The sequence below is a fragment of the Chelonia mydas genome, chromosome 26 (assembly GCF_015237465.2).
Source record: "Chelonia mydas isolate rCheMyd1 chromosome 26, rCheMyd1.pri.v2, whole genome shotgun sequence".
Lineage (NCBI taxonomy): Eukaryota > Metazoa > Chordata > Testudines > Cheloniidae > Chelonia > Chelonia mydas.
Window position 1 is genome coordinate 3,814,143 of NC_057859.1, and position 12,243 is coordinate 3,826,385.

The 12,243-nt window shown below is 41.1% G+C and overlaps 1 protein-coding gene across 4 annotated transcripts in view; it reads right to left on the reverse strand.

Moving 5' to 3' along the window:
* UNC5D (unc-5 netrin receptor D) overlaps nt 1-7,909 on the reverse strand; it is a 412,207-nt gene extending 404,298 nt beyond the window's left edge. For 3 of the 4 annotated variants that reach the window (XM_043536308.1, XM_043536304.1, XM_043536302.1), the window contains exon 1: nt 7,376-7,899. The gene's annotated coding sequence lies outside the window, so the exon portion shown is untranslated. Of the gene's footprint in view, nt 1-7,375 lie in introns of all 4 variants that reach the window. The other variant, XM_043536305.1, reaches the window with a different exon arrangement.
* Nucleotides 7,910-12,243: the final 4,334 nt, after the last annotated feature.

Consider the following 12,243-nt stretch of genomic DNA (forward strand, 5'->3'; position numbering starts at 1 on the left):
ATGAAGGCTGAAATCAATAAAATAAAATGCTGCAGGAAGCCAGAAATGACATCTCTTTAATCTAAAATTTTCCATCATTTAGTATCAACATAACCCAGAAGACAAATGAAAATATTCAAAGTTTAAAATAAATAAAAAAGTGTTACATTTGAGATGCTTTAAAGTTTACAACATTTTACTTTAACATATTGCTTTCAATCTGGAGATCTCAAAGCACCTGAGCGTTAAGCATCGTTCCCATACTACAGTGGCACTGCGGCAGCATTTCAGCAGACACGCTACCTACCCCAATGGGAGAGATTCCCCCCCCCCCGCAATCAGCATAGGTTGAGAGAAGAATTTTTCTGTTGACCTAGCACTGTCTACACCAGGGGATAGGTGAGCTTAACTATGTCACTCAGGGGGTGTGGATTCTTCAGACTCCTGGGCAACATAGGTAAGCCAACTTAATTTTCTATTTTAGACCAGGCCTAAAGTGTCACAACCCAGAGAGTGAGTTAAGTTTGTATTACAGCTACTTTGCAGATGCAGACACTGAGACACAAAGAGCACAAGTGACATCACCAAGAGCAGCAGCTGACTCCCTGTCTCCTAAGGGTATGTCTACCCAGCAAAGACAAGCCTGTGGCTGGCCCATGCCAGCCAAATCAGGCTGCAGGGCTGTTTCATTGCTGTGTAGTCTCCCAGGCTCGGGCTGGAGCCTGAACTCCCCATCCCAGCACAGGGTCCAAGAGCCCAGACTTCAGCCAGAGCCCAGAAATCTACACAGCAATAAAACAGCCCTGCAGCACGAACCTCATGAGGTCGAGTCCACTAGCACAGGGGGTCTAGTTGTTGTGTAGACATACCCTAAAGTTCTGATCCAATATCCATCACAACCAACTGGAACCATTCCACTAACTTTGATGGGCATTGGATGTGGCTATAAAGCACACCCACTCTGGTCACTAGAAATCCAGTTTGCCCTCCTGGAGTTCTTTTCCTGACGAGACGAAGGTATAGTCAACAGCATTAGCTAAAAAATACCTGCTGTATACATTTGCACATTGGCTCTTGGATTAAATGGTCAACTGCTTTGGGGAGGTCAAGAGATAAAAAAAGGACAACCCAGGCAGAATTTGTTGGATCATCAGGACTATGCTATTGATTACAGGGGATTTTCTGTAACTGTGTTGAAGAAGATAAAAAGCAGGAGGAAAGAGTCCATTATTGACAAAAGAAAAGGCCGTTCAGAAAACCCCAGGCAGCAAGGATGTAGCTAAGATCAGTACAGGAGAGAGTTTCTGAAATCCATCAAGAGAGCGGTGTGCAAGTGACCCAAGAATCACCTCACACCATTGTACTTTGCAGCAGGCAGTCCTTGTTGGAATTTCCCCTCTGGGCAATGAAAGCACTCTATGTGACACCTGTGAATTTGCCCTTTACTGCTGCAAACCCAAGCTGTTAAATACCATGCTCTTTTGGCTTTGATTTACTCCATTTATGGACCTCCCTCCCCCCAACCTCTCTCCTTCACAAGGGATCAATTCCAGACAACAAAAGGCAACAGTGGCTTAATAAAAAGCAGAAGGACAGGGAAGATTGATTTAGTCAACAAAGACAGGCTGTAGCAATGGAGAGATGGAGGGAAAGGAAGCAAGCAGACAAGAACAATAATCATAAAAAGCCACATTGGTAGCTACACAGACCCAAAAGGACACTTACAGCAGATGAAACTAGTATGTTGTCCTTTTTCCTCCCTCTGCAATGGGCTCTTCGAGCTGGAAGATGGGAACTGAAAGTGTTCTTGGGGTTCCATCTACATGACCAGAAACCACTCCCCCCCCCCCCCAAAAAAAAAGCAGCGTATGGTCCAGCAGTTACAGCACTGGCATAGGATTCAGATGATCTGGACTATTCTAGGTTCTGCCATACACTTCTCATGAGACCTTGAGCAAGTCTCTTAACTTACCCTATGCCTCATGCCTCCCTAGGTAAAATGAGGACAATCACACTTCCTTGCCTCATAGCGGTTCTATCAGAGTACAAGCCATTCATAGTTCTGAGGTGTTCAGATCATACAGCAATGAGGATCATGTGCGCAGATAGGGAGGTATGATTGTCAGTAAAAATGGAACCAACCAGCTCAAATATCAAATACTTGCAATGTGCTCCTGTACAATGCATCATGCACAGAAGTTACTCCATTTTCAAACTAATTACAAACTGGTCTCCTTGTGCGCATGAGCAGAAGAGTAGTTGATTCTGCTAAATAATTTTTTTTGGCCTACACACTGGTGTGTCCTCAGTAAGAAAAATAACCGCATGTTCTTAACTCAAGTTGGCCAACACATAGTAACTAGCCAGGGGATAAGAGTCTGGTTATGAAGACAAGGCAGCTTGTAGTTCTCAGTGTTAGCCAGTAGCGTTAAAGTCTATGGAGGACCCTATTATTTACCGTGACCTACTAACTCATGAGAAAACTACATAAATGCCTTATCTTCACTGGAATTTTACCTCATGCTAGTTGCTATATGTTAGCTAAACAAATTAAAGACACCTTTTTTCCTAGCTAAGAAAAAGTTGTCTTGGTTTAGCTAAAGGTGCTATTTTAAATCCATTTAGTTAAAGTGGTGCAAGAAGCTATGTGAATACTCTTTATTTTCGTTGAGCCAGGCCTATTTTGGTTGAGCTAAAGTCTTTTCTACAGAGCAAACCTCCGCTTTACAAAGCCACCACAAAGTTCAGCATAACTGTCCTTCCCTGCTCAGAGGACTATCACTGGAATGTAACAGGTCATCACTGAAAGGCATTGGGAGAAACTGTGCTTGGCTCCTGCCTGCATTATTTGGTCTTCCACTTGATCAAGTAGAGGAATCAATAACCATTTGGAAAAAAAAGGATAGTTATTAGTTTGCCTCAGTATCTCTCTTAAAATTGTTTGTAAATGAACATCTGGGAGCTCGTCAAAGTTATCTTACAACCGTCAGCAATTTGCTCTGTGAACATAGACAAGTCACTTCAGTGTATTTCAGATTCACCATATGTAAAATGGCGATACCTACCTCACTAGGATTTTGTGATGGTTAATTAGGATCTGTAAAAGTATTTCATCTGAGGATCTCAAGGCAGACATAGTTTAAGTGTAATGAAAATACTAAGAGGCCCCAACCAAAAAAAAATAAAAATTAAAAAAAAAACAAAACACAGTTCTGTCCCCAAAAAGTTTATAATATAAATAGATAGAAAAGATAGGCAAGTGGGAGAAGGGCATAGTAATACTTCCTATTTTACTGATGGGGAACAGGCACAGAGAGATCAAGTAACTTGCCCAAGGTCACAAAGACTGGCAGAGTCATATACTGGACATAGACCTCCCGAGTCCCATTCCAATGCCTTAGCCATAAGACTAGCTTTCCTCCCTCTTTTGGGCATATGGTTCCCCCTGTTTTAGTATGTGGGAAGTGCCACACAGCTAAGCCCCCATGAGCATGTTTTGAAAATATAGCCGCTAACGTCTTCAACCAAAGGAAACAAAAAAATAAAATGATGAATCTGACATTATGGTCATTACCACTGCATATCAGTTTAATATTTAAAAGTAATTTCTAATGGAGTTTAAGGATCCAATTTTCATAATGATTCAATAAATATAAAGTAAAAATAAAAATAAAAAGCCACCAGAAGCCTAGTGACAGAAACAATACAATGCTAATACGGTGTGTAGGAGGCCACATTAATCCAGCTCATATGTAACTGTCTACCAGAAGACAATTTGCCTTTCATTGTGCTGCTAAACAAAATTACTACATGATCTATAGATTGAGACGTGTGGCGATCCAAACGGCAAAGCATTATACTGTACATATTCTTCCTTGAGGCTAAGGTTTATAACACTATGCACATTAGGAGTAAAGGACCATCAGTGGCAGGAAGCATGCAAAAATCATCAGGGTATGCGTTTCTAACAGACGAAAGGCCCTGCTTCTTTACTACATGTGGTATAAGTGGAGGACAGGGACAGACACAGGAAGCTGCTTATGACTCCCTGAACCTTGGACACCAGCAGACGTTTGGAGTAGGCCACGTGTTCTATTTCTGCCAGTGCCCAAAGCTCCACAAGGATTTTCCAACAGCAAAGGATCCGGTATAGCGATCAGCTCCACCCACTCCCTCCTCACCATTGCACCAGGGGTTGGGTGGGTGGCAACTACACCATTGTGCCAGCTTTACAGCAGTGGAGACACCCCCCCTGCAGAAATCCTGGTTGACATAAATTCACTTTCCACTACACAGCTGGTATAAAGTGGAACTTGGAAGACTGGAGAATCCAGCCCAAACTGTTGGAGAAATGCACATCTCAAGAATGATTTTAATGAAACCATAATTAATCCCCTTTTCATTCTACAGCTACCCACCCCAATCCCACTAACCCTATAGGGTGAAATTCATCCCTGTGCATGGGCCACCACAAGGTATTTGCACTACATAATACCTATTTCAAATGGCTTAAGCGGTGAATAGGCCTACTAACAGTCCTCTGAACAAAGGATGAATTTCACCTAGAATAGCTTTGTGTCTTTCATTCCCACTCCTGCATGCTCTCCCAGAACTGGAAATAGAACCCATTAGGACTCTACCTTCCTGGTTAAGCTAGAGTGAAATGCAAAAGTCCTGCTTGACTAGTTTGTCTGAATTGGTTGTCATGATGTTGTGTATTAGCTATTGAGCGAATCCCCAGCTAATGGTTTATAGTGATACAAGACTAGTTAGGGGATAAAAGCAACCTGAAGCCTGCCCTAGTTTCAGGAGCAGGTGGGCATACCCTGAGCCCTGTGTCACTGTGAAACAGTTAGGTGTTACAAGTACAGTGCAGCCTAGTTTCAGTCTTGCTTCAACTGACTAGTTGTTCAGAAGCTTGCAACAACATGTAAGTGGAAACCAGGGTTGCTTTCATTTTGTCATGCCTATCAGGTAGCTCATCAGGCTCACACTGTACAATCTCTCAAGCCTGCACTCAGCCTCCTTGCCATTTGTAATCATTTGCAAAACCCAAACATCTTCTCAAGCCAAATGAATCTTTAATAGGTGGAGTCAGGGGTGTCATCTCAATGTGCATTTAAATGTATCTGGCCCTCCCTGAAAGCCAGTCTGGAATTGCACAGAGGGAGAGAAGCCAGGTTTGGATTTTGCCAGCATTCATGTGAAACAAATGCATTGCTCTGAAACCTCAACAGCAATGTACTTTTCAAAATAGCCCAGGGCAAGATTTTCAAGAAAAATTAAACCTACTGCTACACAAAGCCACATTCAGCAGGCAGATTTTTGATTTCATGTCTTTGGAACAGTATTATATACTACACAGAAGAGAAATATATGAGACCCTCCAAAAGAAACTAACGCTCCCTCTTCTCCACACATACATATAATTCATCAATTGACATTTCTGACTAACATAACTGTGGGCCTTTGGGACACACTCTGAATAAGTGAAAAATGTTATTTTTGAAGAGATTCAACAAGTTGTGAACTGTATATTCTCCCAAGCTTTGACGTATCTCTTAAAAAAAAGGAGGGGGGTGGGGGGGAGCTGGAGCATCATTATGTCAGGTATCACAGGTGACATTCACTCCTATGCAAATGGTCAGTACAAGCAAGGCTTATGTGGCACATACGTCCCACTTGTGAGTGCTAAAGTGAAACTGAAATGGTGCACAGACTTCATATTGACTCTTTCCACAGGGATGGATTTCATCTTATTTAGACTATAAATCTCTCCAGAACCAGGATATAGTCTGGATATAAACACCCACATTCCAGGGTCTGTATAAGTAGTTACTGGCATAACTTAGGATGGCCAGGATTGAAAGCAGAGATATTTCAGTGGATCTACACCAGTGAGGATTGGCTCATGGTTTTCATATGTTAAACCAATATTCTATCCTAAAATAGATGCTGTCCTAGAAGGTTATGTTTGTTTCTTTGAGTGCCAAGATAAAATATCCTGTAACTCAACTGAGTAACAGGACCAACCAAAAAATTAGCTGGTTATGGTTCTTTTCATAAAAGCTATCAGAATGTTCAAAATGAGTGACATGCTGTTTTGTTATACACATCTCTCTGCAAAAGCTTTATGATGATGGGTCAAATCCTGCTCTTACTTACATTGGTATAAAGTCTACAGTGATTCCACTGAGGTCAGCAGAATCATTCCAGATTTCTACCATTCCATATGGGAGAATAACGTGGCCCCACCTTGTCTGAGATAAGTCTAATTGAGAAGTAAATATTCAATGAAAAAAAAAATAGTATATGGCAATGTTGGATGTTGCTTAAAGTAATATATACAATTTCCAGAGCAGAAACATAACTAAAAGTTGAAATGGAAACTAACTGGGGAACATAAATAAAATATAATTTAGTGCCTGGGAAATAATGTTGGAAGTTAAATATCTCTACTTCGCCTTGGTGCTCAGTTACAAAGCACAGGCTTTGAAGGACTTAAAGCCTTTTTAGAAGGCCAATTTGTGTAAAGCAAAGTGGAAAAAGCTGAAGAAAACTTGCTATTCAAAGCATGAATGCCCCTTCAACCTAATATTTCCATTGAATTTATAGACTGTTCTTATGAATACATGTCAGGCACACTGCTAGGTTAAGGGGTCTCTCATATATTGATCTCAGCACAATAAAGAGTAAGCAGAGCCACTGAAAATTTGATTTTTACATGATGGAAATGTGCCGAGTCATAGATTGTTATACCCATGTGTTTCAGGAACATTTATAAAGCAAGGGATTAAATCAAATCAGACCCAATGCATGTAGGATAAGGGTCTGCAGAAGGCATTGGAGGAGCATCAAAAAAAGAAAAAAAAAAGAAATGAAAAAACCCACCACAACCCAAAACACTAAAGTAAAAGAGAAAGCCAGTGACTGTTACAGAGACACAGAAAAAAGAATATCAAAAATAAAAGCATAAATTCTATTTCAAATAATGTAGCTTAGAATATGCATAAAATAATATTGAACAACAGCCATATATATCAGGCACAACCCTCTGGACTTTGATAGATTGCAACTGCTTACACCACTGGTGTGTTTGGTCTATTATGAGCCCAATTCTAAGACCACCTGAACAGCCTCAAGTCTGTTCTAGTCAGTAGACATTGGATGTGCTCAGAACTCTGCAAGTTCAGGCCAGAGAGAGCATGCTTAAAAGGTTTATTGTAAAAACCTTATTGGCATAAATGTGGGATAGTCACATAGCTTACCAGCAGCAATGCCATTGCAACGGTCATATAAATCTTTTCAAATGCACACCAGTAAAGCTAACAAAACACCACGCCATCATACACTCTGTATATGCTAATATATTACTGGAACAGGGTTCTCTACTCACCACTGGGGCTCTTCTCTGTGACTAGGGAATAGTTCCCCCCAGTTTGACACCCTCTTCCATCTCTTGTTCACATTGTGACCTCTTTCTCACCCCAGAAGTTACAGTGCTCTCTCTTTCTCTGTATGCTGTGTAGCCTCACCTTCCAGCCAGGTCATTATAGTTTTTCCTTCTAGAATATCAAAAAAATCACTGGACTAGCTTACTGAGTATTCTTCCCAGAAGTCCTCCAATTCAAGCCTATGCCACTCATTAGCAGCTCGTTGGGGATACCAGGCCCACCCAGGAACCCTGCCTTTAACAGTCAAGGTGTGTTCAATCCCAAACCTTGCTTCTATTTTCCTGGGCTGCTTCCTACTCTATCCTGCTTCCTTATCCACCCCCCTTCCTGATAAACCCTTCCCTCAGAACCAAGATCCCAGAGCATCTACTGTCTCCCTAAATGTCTTCCTTTCTCTCTCCCTCCACTCAGAAAGTAGCCACAAACACCCACACTACATGCTAGTGCTGCAAACTTCCTGCCTCTATACCAGCCCTGCCTGCTCCTGCCCAGCTGGGCTCCATTAACAATCAGAGATTGCCTATCAAGACTAATTCCCTCAGGTGTGCCCTGTTAGGTTACCTAACTGCTTCTGAGCCAAATTCACCCCATACCAGCCTGGAAAGTATTACTCCTCATCACATTTACATTAAACTGTTTTAAGAATATCTTAGAGAGTTTTGTTTTTTGTTTAAAAATGGGGTATGTGCTACTCTTGTATTCCTTTGCTCAGAGGTTTGAGGAGCATGATGTGATAAATTGAAAAGGTATGTGATAACTATTTATTATGTGTGTTAGGGGGCTTATTCCTTCACCCACTTACTTCCCTGGTCCTTCTCGCATGAACAGAGAGCAACAATACCCAAAGTCCAAAGGTGCAAACAATTCGATGTTTATTGGGGTGAACTTCCAGCAAGCATGATTCCAGTTTCCTTCCTTAGTATCCTCCTTCCCAGCTCTGACACCACAGAGCCTTACACCTGTGTCCCTGTTCCCATTCCTGCCCTTAGCAAAACATGATTCCAATTTCCTTACTCCCATTCCCTGTTCCCAATTCCCCCTTTAGCAAAACATGGTTCCAATTTCCTTACCCCCATTCCCTGTTCCCATCTCCCCCCCACACACGCCCATACCTGCCCTTACTTTAAACCTCTCACAAGCAGACTGAAGTGCCTCCTTTCCCTGGAAGGCATTCAGTCCCCATGGGCAGGGACCTTCTTCCACTACCCATATACCAAGGAGGGTGGGCTCCTCAGCCACCCCCCATACCTCTGGGTCCCCTAACAATATGCCTGTAGAATTTATCACATGGATACCAAGTGTGTGTATGTATACATGAAGTGTAAGTATTGCTATGTTGGGCCCAGGAAATTAGAAAGAAAAGGGTGGTGAGGAAAATATCTTTTATTGGGCCAGTTTCTGGTGGTGAGAGACAAGCTTTTGAGTTTACACAGAGCTCTTCTTCAGCTCTGGGAAACTAACCCTGAGTGTTACTGCTAAATACAATTATTGCACCTTGTATTTAGCAATAACACTGTGAGTTAGTTTCCCAGACCTGAAGAAGAGCTCTGTGTAAACTCAAAAGCTTGTTCTCACCACGAAAAACTGGCCCAATAAAAGATATTTTCCTCACCCACCTTGTTTCTCTCTCTGTGTGTATATATGAAGTAAAGGGAAGAATGACAAGGTCTAATTTTCTGCTCTCACTCATGGATGGACACTGAAAGTACACTAAGTTAAGAGTGATGTAAGTAGAGAATCCCACCCACAGTGAATAAGTCTTGGTTTTGTGATGACTGAGATTTTCTTTTTCTTTAATACAATTGTGTCTCTGATTTTTTTTTCTAAAAATGTCCTGATAGGGTAGTGGGTTTTTGTTTTTTTTTTAATGGGTTCTCCCCTTTTTTAAGAGTGTGGAAGCACAAATATTTTCTGGTTCTCCCTTACTTACCCAGTACTCCTGTTTTTCCTCTTCTGGAAGAGGGAGTATTAATACTTCATGAGAAGGTACTTATATTTATAAAGTTTTAAATAAAGTGAAGTTTCAAAGTAAAGAAATAATAGTTTGAGACTCTTATTTACAATCATTTGTTGCTTGTTAGGCTGAAAGTTAATTTCAATAAATTGTCGTCGTCCCCCAGCACACACACACCACTTAAAATAAATGTAGAATTACTGCCCTCAACTTTTAAAAACTTGAACTAGGCACTAAGCTCAGCATAATATCAAATAATAATAATACTTTGCCGTTATATAGCACCTTTAATCAAAAGGAACATAATTAATTTAGCCTCACAATATCCCTGTTTGGCAGGGAAATACCATTAAAACATATTTAGAGTAAATTGAGGCACAATTTAGAAAAGGCAAGAGACTTGACAAGGTCAGAGAGCCAGAAATAGAACTCAGGTGCCCTGACTCCCAGCTCTAAGCACTAGATATATTGTGCATCGCATATGCGTGTGTACACACACACCTTTTATATCTCATGAGTTGCTTATTCAGTTTTCAAAGATGTGGATTTTTAAGTGCACTGTTAAATAGCTACCATGTTTCACCCCAGATGGCAGCCAACAAAGGAGAACCTCAAAAATCCATCATCCTTATTATCATCTAGTCTCATTAGGGACCCCAAATTACACAATTTGTAGCGGTTTTAAATATATAGATATATGAAAAAAACAAATACAAGTAGGAGCATTGGGCCAAATCATGGTTCACTTACTCAAGTGATTAGTTCCACTGGATCAGATCAGCTACACTGATATAAACCAACATCTCATTTCACAAAGGTCAACTGTCATTTTCATCTTTTATCATCCAAGGGAGAAAAGCAAAATGTACTTGAGCCTGGTTGCAATACAAATGTAACACCACATGACATGACATACAAATGTCACTACATGTGACAAAATCCAAACAGAAACCAAGCATGTTTCCAATGGAACTTCGCCTGCCAGGCAGGATTCCATCAGAAACCTGCTTAGCTTCCTGACAACTAACCTGCCTGGCTCCTTGGCAGACCATCTGGCAGGATGTGGGCAATCCAGGCTTCCAGCTCCTCAGCTGCCTGCCTGGTGGGCTGATGGGAAGCTGGGAGCCTGGAAGTTGCGGGAGCCCCAGCTCCCAAGCTCATGACTCCTCGCCAGGCAGGACTGTTAGGGTCCCTGGATCCACCACCGCCCACCAGGTTGTACTACTGTAGATCTAGGGCTTCAAAGGCTCCCAGGTTCCCCAGCTCTGGGGGAACCGACCAGGCTGCGTTAGAGCTCGGTGGAGATCAGTAATTCCATTTCACAGAGAATTCAAAATTTTTGGTTATCATTCCAAATGAAATCTGATTTTGAAATAGTAAAATCCCCTGCAAAGTTACTGTTCTCTACTCAGCTTTATACATTAACTTAATTAGTTGTCATGTTTCACCCCAGAAGTAAATGTGTTTCAGGAACTGCTAACAAAAATACTAATTAATGCCAAATTCAATGACGGCTTCTGTCATCTGGACACCTGTCCATGAGGAAGTGGACTAGGACCTTCTATCTCATTTCACAAAGGTCAACTGTCATTTTCATTTTTTGTCATCCAAGGGAGAAAAGCAAAATGTATTTGAGCCTGGTTGCAATACAAATGTAAATGGCTGTTATTTACCTTGGACCAAAAAAAAAAATTTGAAGCCTTAACATGGCTTAGATTGTGCAACACAGAGTATGCACTGTGATAAGTGTCTTTATTTCCTTCTCCTTGTCAGGCTGTTACGTTGATCAACATATCCAGGAAAGGTGCAAAAGTAAATCAGGGCTGTGGAAGTGATCCCTTGGGTTAGGTTGGAAGGGAACAGAAGGGAATTCAGAGAATTGCCGTTTGGACAGGAATAAGAAATCAGGTCTTTCTAATATCATACAATTTTAATAGTGAAGGCTAGCATAATAAGTCATTCCATAAATCCAGTATTAACTACCAGCAGGACAAATAAATTACACTATCAGCCCATTATCTACAGTTCAAGCTGAATTCTGCTTGGTAATATAACTGCAGAGTAGGTGACCTAAACATGACAGGCATTCTGAGATAAACTGAAGGAATTCAAAGCAGCACCTGTGGATGTGTATTCAGCAGCATTTTCTAACCCTATTTTCCACTACACTTCAGGCAGGGCTACTACTTGAAATAGGAAGGTCATAGTTTGCAAACCATCTTGAATATGATTTTTTTAAAAACAAATCTACATATGTCCTCTGTAAACACTTATTCCCTGCTATCTATTTAGATTATTATGATAGTACTTTGTGTTATCACTAAACACACACACACACACACACACACCCTTCCTCTATACTCTTTCTTAAGTGGGGAATAAAGAACAGAATTTCCACATAACTCTAGTATGGTTTAAAAATAAAGGTACTGGATTATGACATTTTGTCTCTTGTAGATATAACTGTAAAACTGTAAGCTCTTTATTTTTGTGTGCTATAAAACACATCCATATAATTAAATCAAGGTTGAAAGTCTTTTGCCTAGAAGATTCATTTAAACCTCTATGGATAAAAAGAATAACCTTGAGAACACACTATACTGATGTGTTGATAGCACCTCAGCACATTTTAGTGAGCAGGTAATTCCCTTTCTGATGCCTGTGCAGGGAATATCTATTTACACTAGAAACTTTTGCTGTAACTTTTGGCCATGCTGGCCCAGATCCTCAGAGGTGTTTAGCCATTACGGGAGTGAGGGGCCTAAAAGACTTGGAGGATCTGGGCCGCTGTCTCTTGGCTTCTCTTTCTCATCAGTGGAGTCAGGCTGTGCAAATGGGAAATTGCTGCCTAAGGCT